Source organism: Lycorma delicatula, chromosome 10, assembly GCF_047948215.1.
Source record: "Lycorma delicatula isolate Av1 chromosome 10, ASM4794821v1, whole genome shotgun sequence".
Lineage (NCBI taxonomy): Eukaryota > Metazoa > Arthropoda > Insecta > Hemiptera > Fulgoridae > Lycorma > Lycorma delicatula.
In genome coordinates, this window is record NC_134464.1 from 24,929,050 (window position 1) to 24,944,894 (window position 15,845).

Consider the following 15,845-nt stretch of genomic DNA (forward strand, 5'->3'; position numbering starts at 1 on the left):
AAAAACATATAATTATCTTCTTTTTTTTATTATTTCAAACGGTTTAAAAAATACTACTTTTCTTTAGATTTTAGGACAAATGAAATTATTGTAATAAAATGGAATTATGTTGATTTATAGAGGATGGATTTAAATAATGAAACAAATATACCAACTTTTTGAAAAAGACATAACTACTAATATACTTGAGCAAACGTTAAAAAAAAATTCAAATTTATTTGTATATTTATATTTGTGAACGAGCAATGTTTGTTAAAAAGTATCATCGTTTATTTATTTTTTTTAAGTATAACGATATACAGCTTTATCAGATCAAGGAACAGAAAGGTTTTCGTATAACTCGATAAAATACTTCGACTTACGAGAAAGAGCCTTATTATGCTTTCCTTGACATTTTTATTAAATTACAAAACCGTTTACATACGTAAATATGTAATCAAATAATTTTCATTAACGCCTTTTGTATTCTGAATTAATTTTTATATTTAGTAGCTTCATGTATTTACTTAAGTATTTTTTCATATATTTATATTTTAAATATATTTAGTACGGACTTTAATCACATTTACTTTTTATTTTATAATTATTTGCGTACTTTTATATACGGCTCTGATTAAGATTTTTCGGTTTCCCTTGGTCCATTCCAGGTAAAATCTGATCTACCCATTCCTGGCGTTATTTATATATGTTTTATTATGTACCGATCAGAATAAAAAAAATTATTTGATTAAATACTTAGAGAGAGATCGAACAGTTTTATTTAATTAAGTAATATGATAAACCATATAGATGTAGTGACAATTAAAAATAAAATGATTTGAGTTTTAATTGGAAAAGGGACAGATTGAATTATCACCAAAAAGTTTATACGTAAAAACTTTATTATCCAATAATTCATAAAGAATAAACGAAGAAACATGAAAATCATTCGTTTGCATGATTACATTTCACTAAAAACTGCTGTGAGTGTGTTTTATGTTCGGTGAGAGCATATACTGTTTGGTTACATTTGTGAGGTATATAAATATTATTCTTTAAGGCTAACCGCCTTATTATTCTCTATGAGAAGTTTTTATAACCGTGTGAAAAAAGACAAGGACTTTTCATGATGTCACTAACATATAAGGGTATTGTCTTTTTTTAAGGATTTTAATTTTTAATAAAATATTCATTTTTCTATGTTCACGATACTACATTAGATTATCAAGCTATTTAAAGAATAAAAGATTTAGTGAAAAAACCTGTATTGTGTATTTGTGTGTGTGTGTGTTTGATTTAAAAAATTAAATTAAATGCCTGATTGAAATTGTTAGGGTTCTCTTATTTTTCATGTCCAAGAATGGATTTATGCAAATTTAGTGTAGTATAATTTATCATATCTATATTATTCGTTGATATATATATATATAATATTTTACCCAAGAAGTATATTATTTTTATAAATATTATAAAAATATTGGAAAAGATCAGATAGTAATTAAAAAAGTAGAAAAGTTGGTTGGGACAAGAAAGGAGAGAGGTTTCAAGACGATAAGAAATAATATAAAAAAGCTGACAAAAAAGTTACAATATTTTCCTGACATCGGTTATTTATTTTTATATAATGGGAAAAAAATGATACATGAAAATTTACCCAAGATATTTTTTTGGGTGGAGGTAATTTATGAAGAAGTTTTATTGTAAAATTATCATTATACGTTTAAATAGAAAAGAAAAAAAAATTTAAAGATTTTTAAAAAAATCGGTATTTTTTTCTGCTCCCCAAATCCAAAATCATATTTCAATATTTTTTATTTTTTTATTATTTATTTACCTTTACTAAGTTATATGGAAGAAATAAAAGAAATTCCATTGAAAAATATATAACCAATAAAAATTTACCTGAAATTTATTTTTTTTTGGGTAGGGAGGGAGTGAATTATGAAGAAATTTTATTGTAATATTATTATTAAAATGTATTATTTAAACTTTTAATAATATTAAAAGTAGTTTTAGAAAACCAAAGACGTTTTAAAAAGTTCAAAAAATTTGTAATTTTTAAACTCTGATCGGTTCCCCCAACCCAAACTATTATTTTTTATTACTTGCATTACTACTATGCTAAAGAAGACATAAAAGATATTCGGTTAAAAAATATGCAATAAATAAAAAGATAGCTTTTTTAGATTTTTGGGAAAGGGAGAATTTTGGGGTCAATTTCTTTTTTAAATGGCAAGATAAGCATGCATTCATTTATTGAGTTTAATATATAATGGGGCTATGTTTGCAAAATTTTGATAAAATTGTTCCCAAAAAACTTTCTATTCTACCCCCTGGAGAGGGGGTTGTAATTATATAATAAAAAATAAGAATTAGTACGATAGCGGATACACGGTATAACAATTTAATAATACTCAATAAAAATCATAGTTTTTATAAATTTGTTTATAATTATTATTTTTCTTAGTTTGGATCCCTAAAACATTCATATTTGTTTAAAAATGTATCAAATAATATTTTGCCTCACTAGAATTTTGAGTTGGATCCCACGACTCCTCCTGAAAGAGTTAATGGGTACTGATAGCAATGTATTGTATTTTTTTACAAACTATTTGTTTATCAACCGGTAATACGTGGAGAAAGTCACAAAATAATTGAATCCCTTTGTAAATAAAAACTGACCGGTTGGAGAGACGTACCTTAAAAATTGTCAAATATTGTAACAATGTACCTGTAAAGCTGTTCGATTACCAGATAAACACTATCTTATTAACTGATATACTTCCAGGATGATTAGAAAAGGGTCTTAGACCGATTAAAAAAGCGAAATTAAAAAAAAATTAACAATTTGAAAATCACACAAAATGTAATGGATTAATAAAATTTCATAATTTTATTGTAAACAATAACATTCTAAACAAATTTGGACATGGTTATATTAAGGATTCACCTTAATAACTAATGCAGCAGAATTTTTATATAATGTGTTGATACAGCCCCGTTATAGAAGATAAAGCATTTTGATACAATTATTCAAAGCTTTTGATCATGTTAATCGTTCAATTTTATCGAACGAATTGTATGAGTATAACTAAAGGTATTATTTTGGTATCTTTTAAATTAATTTCATCTATCTATAAATGAGTGTGAACGAATCAGTTTATTGAAACAACGCATAAGAACACTGAATTTATTAATAAATATAAAACCAAATTTGGTTTAAATAGAGAAAGAACTTCCACAGGGTATTTTCCTTGGCCTCTTATTTATTTCAATGATACGACTATATTAAAAAGTTGAAAGAAGTTACCTATGCTGATATCCCTAATACGATCCTTAATTACATTTCCTGATTTCTATTGTTCAAATTAATTGAGTCAATCATAATTTATTTTTGTAAATTACTTCGGATTAAAATTTAACAAAAGATCAAGTCTAACACATTGATAGCTTGTGTAATAAGTTTAGAAAGCAGATTTCTTATTCTAGCACGTTCATGTGGAAAACGTAGGTAATTTTTAAGCTATCCTATTGTTACCAGTCGGAAGAATTATTCATTCGCCTGTTGAGGTGCTCAAATGAATATGACATGCGCCTTGTTTTCCGATTTCGATGGAAACATTTATTTATCACAGTATAAAATTTTATTTAGGCGAGAAAGCGTCTAGATACTTTCATACAATAGACCTCTTTATTCTGCTGCTTGATGCGATAAGCTTTTGGTCTTATACGATTATATTAGATAACAGGATTTCTTAAAAATGTTCTACATCTGAAGCGGTTTTTTTGTTATCTAATGTGTATTTTCTACTTAAATAAATTAAATTTTCATTTATTTCAGTCATTATTGTATTTTTCTTGTCGATCAATAATGGTATTCTAATTTAAGGGCCGGCCATAATTATTTGCTTGTTTCTTTATATCGGTCAATGCCGTTCCAGATAGATATGCTGCAACTTTAAATGAAACAATAAGAGCTTAAATTTTAACCGACACTAAAACTGTTATACATTGTTAGAAGTCGTATGTCGGTATCCCAGAAATCTAGATATGTATATCATACATCAAACCGTGAAACGTAGAGAGAACTTCATAGATCTTCAGATAGGCGCGCTTAAATGATCTGTTGCATCGATGTGGACGTTAGCAACACGTTGGCGTAGGTAGAAAGGTGTCCACGCACAAGGAGCTTCTGAATTAGTACTTGTGGAGGCAACAGTATAAGAACGATGATTTATTCGAGCAATTGTGGTTAAATATTAATTTCTTCTGCCCACCCGAGTAACAGTACGAACATTGTTTTTACAATACAAATGGGTTAAGTTAAATTAGGTTGATTAAGGTTAGTTTAGAATGAATAGCCTAAGATTTACTTCAAAATTCTGCAAATGCATTGAAGGTAAGTAAATTATAACTAGCAATTAAAAGATATTTATACTAGAAATTGTAACAAATGTAGTCAGTCGTTTATTATGTAACACCCAAGCTTTTTTATCATTTCTTGTTACTCCCCAGTTAACTTGTTACATCCTTTGTACCCGCGTCTAACTTTACTAAATTTGTTTTTCCCGTTAAAATGTTCTATTAAAAACTATTTTTTTTTTAAATAGAAAATGCCGTCTCCTGAAATCATTTCAAAGTTCAAGAAGAATTCTATGCACCCTAATGCAACAGTCGTAAAAATTATTACGATGTCATTAAAAACATCTAAAAGATTTTTCTGGGTGTGAAATCAAGAAAATGGTTCTCATTTAAAAATATCTATTTTAAGCGCTTAAACAGTTGCTCCATCTTTATTTGAAGTAAGATACAAAACTGAACTCAATGTGATATTATACCGAAATTACCAACATATCTTTTTTTCTTTTCTGTTTAGCCTCCAGAACCACTGTAAGGTATTACTTCAGAGAATGAATGAGTATCATATGTACGAATATAAATAAAGATTTGACCTTAGAACTCTAGACTTCAAAGTCAGCTGATTTGTGTTGAGTTACGGACCAAATCCTAGTAAAGGCAGTTACTTTTATACAGATTTTAATACAAGATCATGGATACCATTATTCTTTGATGGTTGGGTTTTAATTAACCACATGGTCAACCTGAAACTGTACAAGACTACACTTCATTTACATTCATAAATATCATCCTCTGATGTAATAATACCTTATAGTTATTCCGGATCTAAACTAAAAAAGGAAATGGAGTTAGCCTGTGTGCATTTATTGGAGGTCCACATTCAACATAAGATATAATGTTATAAAAAAAAAGTCCAACAGGAAAACAACTAATCAGTAACACTATATTTTATTAACTGATATGGCAACGTGAAAAACATTTACTAACAACAACTTAGCATCAATAACAGTAAAATATACATATGAGCAAATCATATGTGAATCACTAATCAATCTAGATAAATTTATCTTTATTTTTCCTAATGTGCACATTGCAATCTGTTCAGCTAGTAAATATTAAGCAACTCTGCCAAACCCCAATGAGATTAGGATATGTATGACATGTAAAAGAGATTTAGTCTTGTATATATTCAAGCTGACCATTCCTGAGAAATTTGATTAATTGAACCCCCAACCACCAAAGTACACTGATATTCACGATCTCATATTCAGATCTGTATAAAAGCAACTAACGTTTACTAGGATTTGAACTTCAGAATCTTCAACTTTGGCAATTCAATTTGCGACCAGTTAACCACGGAACCAGCCCTGTAGGCTTAGTTTTTTAATGCACTAATTTATATTTACATATATCTATGACAGTCTCCTGAAATATTCTTATGTAAATATAATAAACATCTATTTGCGTATTGAAAGGACCAATCAAATTTTTCATATGATTTATTTGAAATAATCGATGAATGAAGGCATTACTTGATGAAACTCCATCAAAAATAAATAAAATATGTAAAATATGTTTTTTGATTTACACAAAATTAATAAAAAATCAAGACAGTTGTTTCAGCACATAGTATCTTCTCAGATGTTACAAACATTTTATTTCTGTTCTTATTTATTTGAAGATAAAGTTTCAGTAACTGTTTGCTCATCAGTTGGTATATATATTACACTGTTGTTTGTCTCTGTAACTGTTTGTCTGACAGTAATTGATAATGTGTGTCTATATGTTTTAATTCCTCATGGAAAAAAGGTTTCAATGAATTTAATAGTATTCTGGTTGTCAATGTACATGACAGGAATAAGAATGTTGATCAATAACTCCAACTTCTTTCATTAATCTATTCAGCTATATAAGTGATCGTGAAATCTCAAAAGCAGCCACATATTTTGCTTTTATAGATGATAGGGCTACACATTTTTGTAATTTACTGTCATGCGATCTAAAACCAAGCCTTACTGCTATCTGATCATCTCCTACCACAATAACACTCTCTATCTCTATCTTCTTTTTTCTACCTCTATCCCTATTTGTATCTCTGTTTCAATCTCTCTACCCCTCTTCCTAGCTCTTTGTCTATTGTTATCTCTATTGCTATGTCTTCTATAATCATCCTTTCTTCTATCATCATCACATCCTTTTAATTCTTCATCTCATCTCATAACTAACCCATCATTCACACGGAAAAACAATTTTTCACTACAAAACACAAGAATCTGCACAACTCTCCTGTAAATTACAAGTTCAAAGGAGTGCAGTTAAACATTTATACCAACATTTCAAAGCCTATTTCAATTTATACAAACTTTTAAGTTATTTATATATACGACTTGCATTATCTTGTTATATCCCTGTAGTTGCTGCATATATATTTCTTCTAAGGTACCATTCAAGAAAGCTGTTTTTATTTCAGATTGTTTAATACTCCAATCCAGCTGAATTGCAATAACCAGTACAGCTCTCATGGTTTCTAATTTGGCAACTGGACTGTAAGTCTCACTAAATCCTATCCTTTTTTTGACTGAAACCCCTAGCCACTAAACAAGCTTTATACTGAATAATTTCATATCTAGAATTCATTTTTATGAAAAAAATCCATCTATTATCAATAAATGTACCGTGAGATGGTAAATTCACTAATTCCCACCTTTTATTCTTGGGTAATGAATTCATTTCATCGTTCATTGCAGCTTTCCAATATTTAACATCCTTTGAGTTCATAGTGTCATCATAATCAGTTGGTATTTCTCTTATCAGAATAACATTTAGGTTCTGTTGAAATGATTCATCTTGATTTCGCACATGTTCTTGAATTTCCTTTCTGCTTCTTAGATTATAACAATACTTTTGATTATTATTATCAATATTTATTCATGTTATTCTATTGCAAGCTCAAATTATGAAAAAAACATCCTCATTTTGTCCATAATTCACAGTAACTGAATTTTGTGAATTGCTCTTATTCTCATTTATCTCAAATTGTGAAATATTATCCACAGATTGTTTATTTTCTATATCAAAAAAGATTTGGCGAAACACTTTCATCCTTGCTGCCACTTGAAATTTCTATTCATTTATTCATGTTAATTTTCTTTGGTTTCTGTGAAAATTCATCTTTCAATTTTATATTCCTAGAAATACAAATATATTTTTCTTGGGGAAAGTAAATTCTATAACCACTATAATCAGCATAACCAGCAATATATCCTGTAGTAGATTTCACATCAGATCTCTTTCACTTCTGTTGAGAAATTCATAAAAAACATTCTGTGGCAAAAAACTTCAAGAGATGAAAATAATTCTTCTTATTCAAAAATAATTCTAGGTTGATTTTCCTTTAATTTTTCAGTGCAGTTCTATTTATTGTATATGTCACAGAAAGTACAGCTTTATCTCATAAATACTTTGTTAGATGAACAGTTGATTGAAGCCATGAATGTGTCATCTTACATATAATCCTATTTTCACATTCAGTAACTCCATTTTGTTATGGAATGTAAGGAACTGTAATTGAATATTTTAATCTAATAGTCTCAGTATACATTCTTACATCCTTCTTATCAAATTCTCTTCCTCCATCAGTAATTCTTTTACAATCAGTCCAGCTTGTATTTTCATTTATTTTTAATCTTACTTTCACTTCATCAATTTTACGTATAATAGATATGAAACTCTGATACTGGAATTATCATCTTTAAATATAAGAAAATACTGACAACCACTCAATCATTCTACCCCATCGGGCCTTCATGTCAGCAAAAATTAATTCTTTTTTGGTTTAGCAGATTTTAAAATTCTTTCTCCAAAACTGAGTAGATGATTTTTACCAAGCATACGTTCTTCACAAGATTCATTATCTATTTGCACTAGTATTCAATTATCCTTCAGAAAATGTTGTTTATTTTCAAGATCACATTTTTCATGTCAACTTTGTAGTTTATCTGTAGCCTCAGAAATAGCATAAGATTTTACTTGACGAGTGACTCTCACTGCCAACCAATAAAATTCATTATCATAATTAGAAATAGCTATCACTATTCTAATTTCTCAATTAGGGTACTCAATTTCTATGGAAAATCCATAATTTTTCATTATCTAGGTAAATTTTCTATTACTATATAAGTTATGAAAAATCCATAATTTTCCATTACTCATCAATTGGTCAGTTCCGTTTTGTCCAGCCTTCTTAACTAAAAACAAATTACAAATTTCCTCTGGACAGTATCACACATCTTCAAAACTTCAATCAGACCAATTTTTACCATTAAAAATTTTTAAATTTATGCAACAAGTACTTTCTTTCCTTTGTTTTTCCTGTTTAGCCTCCTGTAATTACCGTTCAGATAATACTTGATAGGATGAATGAGGATGATGTGTATGAGTGTAAATGAAGTGTATTCTTGTACAGTATCCATTCGACCATTCCTGAGATGTGTGGTTAATTAAAATCCAATCACCAAAGAACACTGGTATCCACGATCTAGTATGCAACAAGTACTAAAAATTTTAAATTTAACTCCTTGATGAGTACTATTAGTTTGTTTTGGCACTTCAAAAGGTTCAAATCTACAATACCAGTCATGACAATATTTTGTATAGTGTGCAGCACAACGATTTAATCAGTTCAATCACAACAAATCAATTTTACAGTCATGTGATAGATGTCAAACATCTCCACTTGGGAAACATTGCTTTTGATGATTTGTCTCAAAACTTTTCATGTAAAGACCTTCTGTTGATTAACCTTCAATTTTCCGTGATTTTAATCTGTACACTAGATTTTGATTTTGATATCATCACTGCAGTTACATCTGCTTCATCTCTGTCAATCAAAGTTCATACTTCAGACATATCTTTTTTAATTTCACTCATGTTTTCTCTGCTTGAGGTAAGTTGTATGAAGTGAAATAAATATAATCAAAATATTTTGTAGTTTCTACTTACCAAACACATAAATCAGTTTCATCAACTGAATTATCAAGTAACAACATTTTTGTCTGAATATCATCAAATTTTACTGAATGATTCTGTACACCACTTGCTGATTCCTATTCGATATTGTGAAACTGATGTAACAATAAATCTGTTTTTTTAGTAGTCTTAACATCATAAACTTGATTCAACTTTTCCCAGACAGCAGTAGCCCATCCAGCTACACTAAGAAATGGCTTCATATCGAGATAAAATAAAATGTTTCTTTGCTATTGAATTTGCTTTTTTCCATGTATTAAGTTTGTTTTCATAATTTTCAGCATCTGGCCCAGGTTTTATAAATATACCACAAACTACATCGAAAACTGCATCACATTCTAAAATAGTTTTCATAATAATTTTCCATGTTGCCCAATTTCCTTCACCATTGAACTGCTTCTCTAATTACAGCTTATTGTCATTCATAATAGATGTATCTACAACATATTCTGGTAATAAAAACATCCAATCTAAAACATCTAAATGGTTATACTATATTTTATTAACTCACTGACAATATAGAAAGCATCTACTAACAATATAGTAAATAATAATAAAATATATATCTGAACAAATCATATGGGAATCACTAATCGATATTCAATAGTTTTTTAATGTGCATAACTTATTATATAAATATGAATATTTATATATATCTATAGCACTATGCTCCTGTGTGTGCTAAGAGTGAGAGTGAAGGAAGAGTAGTAAATGTGTGCTTAGAAAAAGATTGTAATAAAATAGAAGTAGAAAGTATTCTATGCACAACTATGACTTCATTGTAAAGATAAACACTTTTGATTTTATTCTAGTAGCGCGTGCGCGCGTGTGTGTTGTTTTCTTATGTACAACATATTTTATGTGAAAATTAAGGCTAGAAATTAAATAGAGCATTCATAATTATCAGTTGTAATACACCCCAACTTCATTAATAATAATAATAATAATAATAATAATGACATACTACTATTTGGTATAATAATGTTGCTGCTGTTATTATTTATTAAGTTGTTATTGTTATTATTATCTGGTTAAACTTTCACAAAAATTATCATCTTAATAATATAATAATAATAGTTTGAGGTAGAAACGCTCATTAAAATCATCAACAGAATCTTCATTTAAAATTACATTTTATTTATTTATTTATTTATTATGAAAATATATATAATAAATTAGCTACACAGCTTAAATTTGACTTCATTAATTTTATACTTTCTACCGTTACAATAAGCGGTAATATAATCCTGTTTTAATCTTTTATTATTAATTGTCAGAATATGCTAAAAATGTTAAGTTTAAAAACCTCTTTCTGTTTAAATTATTATTTTGATTAATTAATCGTGTCGTTCTACATTTTCAAAAGCTATATTTAAGATTAAATTCTTATGGGGTGTTCCACGAAGAATCAAAGAAACTTTGAGAACACTTTCTACTGGTGAAAATAATGACAAAATTTCATATAATCATAGGAAACCCTTTTTTTTCTCGTTACAGCTTGCAAAAAATTTCAGTACATCCTCATTTCACTACGGGAGCTGAATTCCGGGTGAAATCTTTCACTAGCCATAACTTGCTAACGAATCGTTTCCAGACTTATGTTTATGTGAACCTTTTTCATTATTTTGATGAGAGGAATTAATACTTCCTTACTTACTTTTAATGAGAGGAAAATACTTCACACCTGTGAAGTATGTCGGTCTCCTCATGGGACACTCTGTATGCCATTTAAAACGGCTAGAAAACGCTACATTAGTAGTTTAAAAAATTATCCACTGAATCGATGATAATCACCTAACTTTAAACATCAATAAAACCATTCCATTATGCTGCCCAGGTTGACACAAAATGGCTAATCGTATTGATAGAATACCCATTAATGATAATGTTATTACTTCTGTTGCCCATAAAACAAAATTTTTCCTTTTTTTATTGAAAGACAAAATTCTCTTGGAATGATTATTAAACTGAATTCGTTTATAACAGTATAGCAATACGTTTAATAGTATTAAATAGCTTCGAATATCTTTAATAAAACTCAAATTTGTGATCAATATTTAATATTTGTTATGCTTCTTTATATTCCTGTCTGAAATGTAATATCATTTCTTGCGGCTCTTTCAAAAAGTTAAACAAGTTTTCAAGATACAAAAATTGGCTGTTAAGATCATCGTTTGGCCCCAAAAAGTATGAATCATGTAAATAAATATTTATAAAATTACATTTTTTTTTTATCCATATGTTTATAGATGTATGTAAATTTTTCTAAAAAGAATAGACACTTTTTATGTTTTTAAAAATAGGATATTCAACTCTATCAGACCAGACTATAAAACTATTTTCATGAACTAGTAGCTCAACAGCTATTAGTACAGGCTACTCTAGTTGGCTTACTAGATAAAGCCTTATTATGATTCTGTTGCCATGTTTAATATAATACAGAACCATTTAAAGATTTTCGCAAAATTACTTTTGCGAAAATCTTATTATTCATTTTTTTTTAATGAAAAATAATGAATATTTTTCATTATTTTTATTTGTATTTCTTTGTTCGTTCCCGTCAGAGTAACACTACTGAGTTCAAATTTTATTTATACGTTTTTAACATCTAGTAAAAAATAAATAATATTTTCTTCTTTTGCAGAAGAAATAATACTAATTAAAAATTTATTAAAAATCTGTATCCGTTCAATGTGCATAAAATATGATTTAAAATAATTTTCAATGACGTCCACCAAATTTAAAAAAAAAAATGGTTAGATAAGCATGCACGCATGTAGCTTAATATAAAGTGGGGTTACATTTAAAAAAAAATTTTATAAAATTGACCCCAAAAAAGTTATCTACTCCATCCCCTGGAAGTATTAACCCCAAAATTTTATCAACAAATTGTTCCATATACACACGTCTCTGTATCACAAATATCATCAAAATCGGTTTATCCAGTCAAAAATCTGGAGTCAAAAATCTAAGTTCACACTCCCAATTTTTTTATTTTTTTTTGTTTTTGGGGTTCCTGGGTCATAAAACGTCGAGAAATGAAAAAATCAATACCCCATTTTTTTACTGATTAGCATATTTTCCTTCTTGCAGCATAGCTCTAGAGTTACGATGCTAGGAAAGTAATTGTTAGAGAATCAGCGCAAACAATTAAATACGTTTAATTACAGACAGATCGCGATTTCCAATTGGCCTAAAATGTTTAATAATGTAATCAAAAAACATTTTCTATCATATTGTGTTTTATATATATACATATACTTTTTTTTTATAAATAGACGCTACATAATGACTTTATTCGTGAATATCATGAGATTATAAAGATGATTAAAAAAGAAAGTAAATCTAAGAATTATCTTTATATATTCGCGAGCTAGACTTACTGCGCCTACCGACTAACATTCGACATCATTTGTACAGACGATGAGAGACAGAATAAACTAGTTTTTTAGAAATATTTTTCATTATTTTTATTTGTATTTCTTTGTTCGTTCCCGTCAGAGTAACACTACTGAGTTCAAATTTTATTTATACGTTTTTAACATCTAAATCGATTAGTAACCGCATTTACTATTTTCTTTTTCTTTATTAAACAGTAAAAAAACGAAAACACTTGCACTGTTCACATTTTATTAAACAACACTCATACGTTATATTTAATTAGTACGATTTTTAAATTCTTTATATTGTTATTTCTTTTACATTCTAGCAAGCTCATTCAGCAAGTTCTCGTATAGAATTTTACGACATTTTTTTTTAATAACTACCAATTTTTTTACCTTTCTTTACCCCTTTCAATATCGAATTTCAGAAAATTTAGAAATCGGTTTTTGTATATTTACATAAAGATTACACATTCCAAAAATCATGTTGATATCTTTATTTGTTACCAAGAAATTAAAAAACTTCATTTTTATTCCATTTTAACATCATAAACTACACTCGGAATCATTCACGACGTGCTCATATATATATATATAATAACACGTCGTGTTCTTAATATCAACGCCCACAAAAATTATTGAAGATAAATTGGTGTATTTGAAATTAGGAATTTAAAGTGTTAAAATGGAGTAACAATGAAATTTACTTTTTTTATTTCCTTGTACGAAGAAAAGGAAGTAAAAAAAGGAAATCGCGAAAAAATTTCGGTTTTCAGGTTTCAACGGTAATTTCCATTTTGACCGTCTCTGAATCCATTTTGACTATTTTCGGCGTGACGTCTGTACGTCACGCCGAATTCTCGCATAATTCAAAAACGATTATCCGTAGTATGTTGAAATTTTGGATTTAGGACTGTTGTAACATCTAATTGTGTACCTCCCCTTTTGATTGCAATCGACTGGACCAAAAAGCCAAAAGTGTCCAAAAAAGCCTGAAATCAAAAAAACTGGATTTTGGACTTTTTCTTAACTGCAATAACAAGCCCTCATTTTCAGCGATACCTTTTCAGCGATGTATCATAACTGGTATTTATTTTCATTGGTTCCAAGTTATAGCTAAATAATTTTTTAATTAATTAAATATTTGGTTCCTAGGGGAAGGCACATCGGTTCAATCCGACTTCATCTCCTTTTTGTTAACTTTTTTTTCTAATTTAAATGTATTGATTTATTAATAATTATTAATCTCCGATTGTAAAAAAAGTTTTACAATAAATAATAATTCAATAATAACAATAAAAATAAATAAATATATATATGAAAAAAATCCAAATTATTAATAAAATAAAATTTTATGCACTTTTCATTTAAAAAAAATGTGTATATGCAATTTAATAGCCGTACAAGGAAGTCATGTGGTGTCCATATCAGATTTTTTTATCGTATAACAAAATAACAATAATTTTTTTTTTCTTTAACCTCCGGGACCACCGTTAGGTATTAGCTATGTTAGCAATTCTTTGGTGAAATTTAACGTATTTTTCCCGTTTAATTTCTTTCATTATGGTTGGTTAGCCTATCCAATTTTTTTATTTTATTGATGTATAATTTTCAGTACAATAAGTATTGACGATGGAATTATTTGGAAACGGTTCTACGTATAATAAAAGAATGAAGCTAAGAAAGGTAAATACTATTCAACGTAGAAATTATACAATTAATATTGCATAATTTTTAAGATAAATAAAATTTGATCAAAGGGGTCTAGTCAATCCCAATTTTTTTATTAAGAATTTTAATATTTTTCTGAATAGTGGTCTAATGTGTTTTCTGTACCAGGTTAGTCAAATCAATAAAAACAAAATTCTCACAGTTAATATTCATAAAAAAAAAACAATTTTTTCATTTCCTTTTACCTCTGCCATCCCATGCAGTGAATCCTTAACATCCTAAATGGACTGAAGTTAGTAGGCATCTGGAACACTAAAGGGAAATGAAGCGCTTAGTAAAACAGTCGGATGACCTTGGTATGCTGTGAAACAAAGGCAGAAGCAATGAAGCGTGACTAACTTAACACAACAAATTAATTGAAACAGAAACTGTGCTATCTTTTTTTTTATATACAAATGTACTTCCTATGGGATATATATGACATATACATGGTCATAACCATGCAGTTACCATTTTGACAACCACTTTTTTAAAGCTCATTTCTTCAAACCAAAATTGATATTGTTCTCGAAGAACGTTCGTCTTCGTATGTGAATAAAAAGTGTGATGAAAAGTGTGAAAACTAAGCATAATAAATATTTGATATTTTTACAAACTTATAGTTTTATTAAGGCGATTCAAAGTAAAATCATTTGGTTGATTTTATTGCAAATGAATTCAGTTTTTTCATTTCAATATAATTTTTCAAATAAATAAAACACCCAGAAAATTTCGTTTCATAGAAACATAAGTACTATCGTTAATCTGTATTTTATCCAGGTGATTAGCGATGTTAAGTTTACTTGAGAATAAATAGTTTTAATTAAATCTAAAATTAAATGTTTACCAGTCCGTCCAATGATAATTCTTTTAACTGCTAATGTAGAATTCTCAGGTTCTTTTAAATAATAATCTTAATATATAGATACAACTGTATCATCGACAAATAGGCTAACAATAAATTGTTCAAGATTTTGAGGCACTTATTAATAAACAATAAAATAAGCACGGTAATGGCAGTACACAGAAGAGAGTTTAATGAGTAAATGCCTTAAACCGTTTTAATTTAATCAATAAATCCCACAAAAAAGTGATGGATTTAATGCGATGCTCTGAGTACGTTCCTTTTTATTTTAATTATATTACTGCTCGAAAAAAAAATTAGTTCATAATCTACACAATAATTTGCGATAAAGTAAATTATTTCAAAAAGACGCACGGATGGCAACCATTAAAAGAGAAAGTAATGTGTTAGCTGAACTTCGTTTTCTATTACGATACATTTCGATCGTATTAAAAGAAAAAATTATAAATAAGAATTGAACATATTAATCCCGACAATGAGAGAAATTAGGCTTCTGGACATACTGGAACCACACGTGTAAA

At 28.2% G+C, this 15,845-nt stretch overlaps 1 long non-coding RNA gene across 1 annotated transcript in view; it reads left to right on the forward strand.

The window, feature by feature from the left end:
* The first annotated feature begins 4,127 nt into the window (after positions 1 to 4,127).
* LOC142331476 (uncharacterized) overlaps positions 4,128 to 15,845 on the forward strand; it is a 64,338-nt gene continuing 52,620 nt past the window's right edge. The window contains exon 1 of the long non-coding RNA XR_012758002.1: positions 4,128 to 4,378. This is a non-coding gene — a long non-coding RNA (uncharacterized LOC142331476). The remainder of the gene's footprint in view (positions 4,379 to 15,845) is intronic.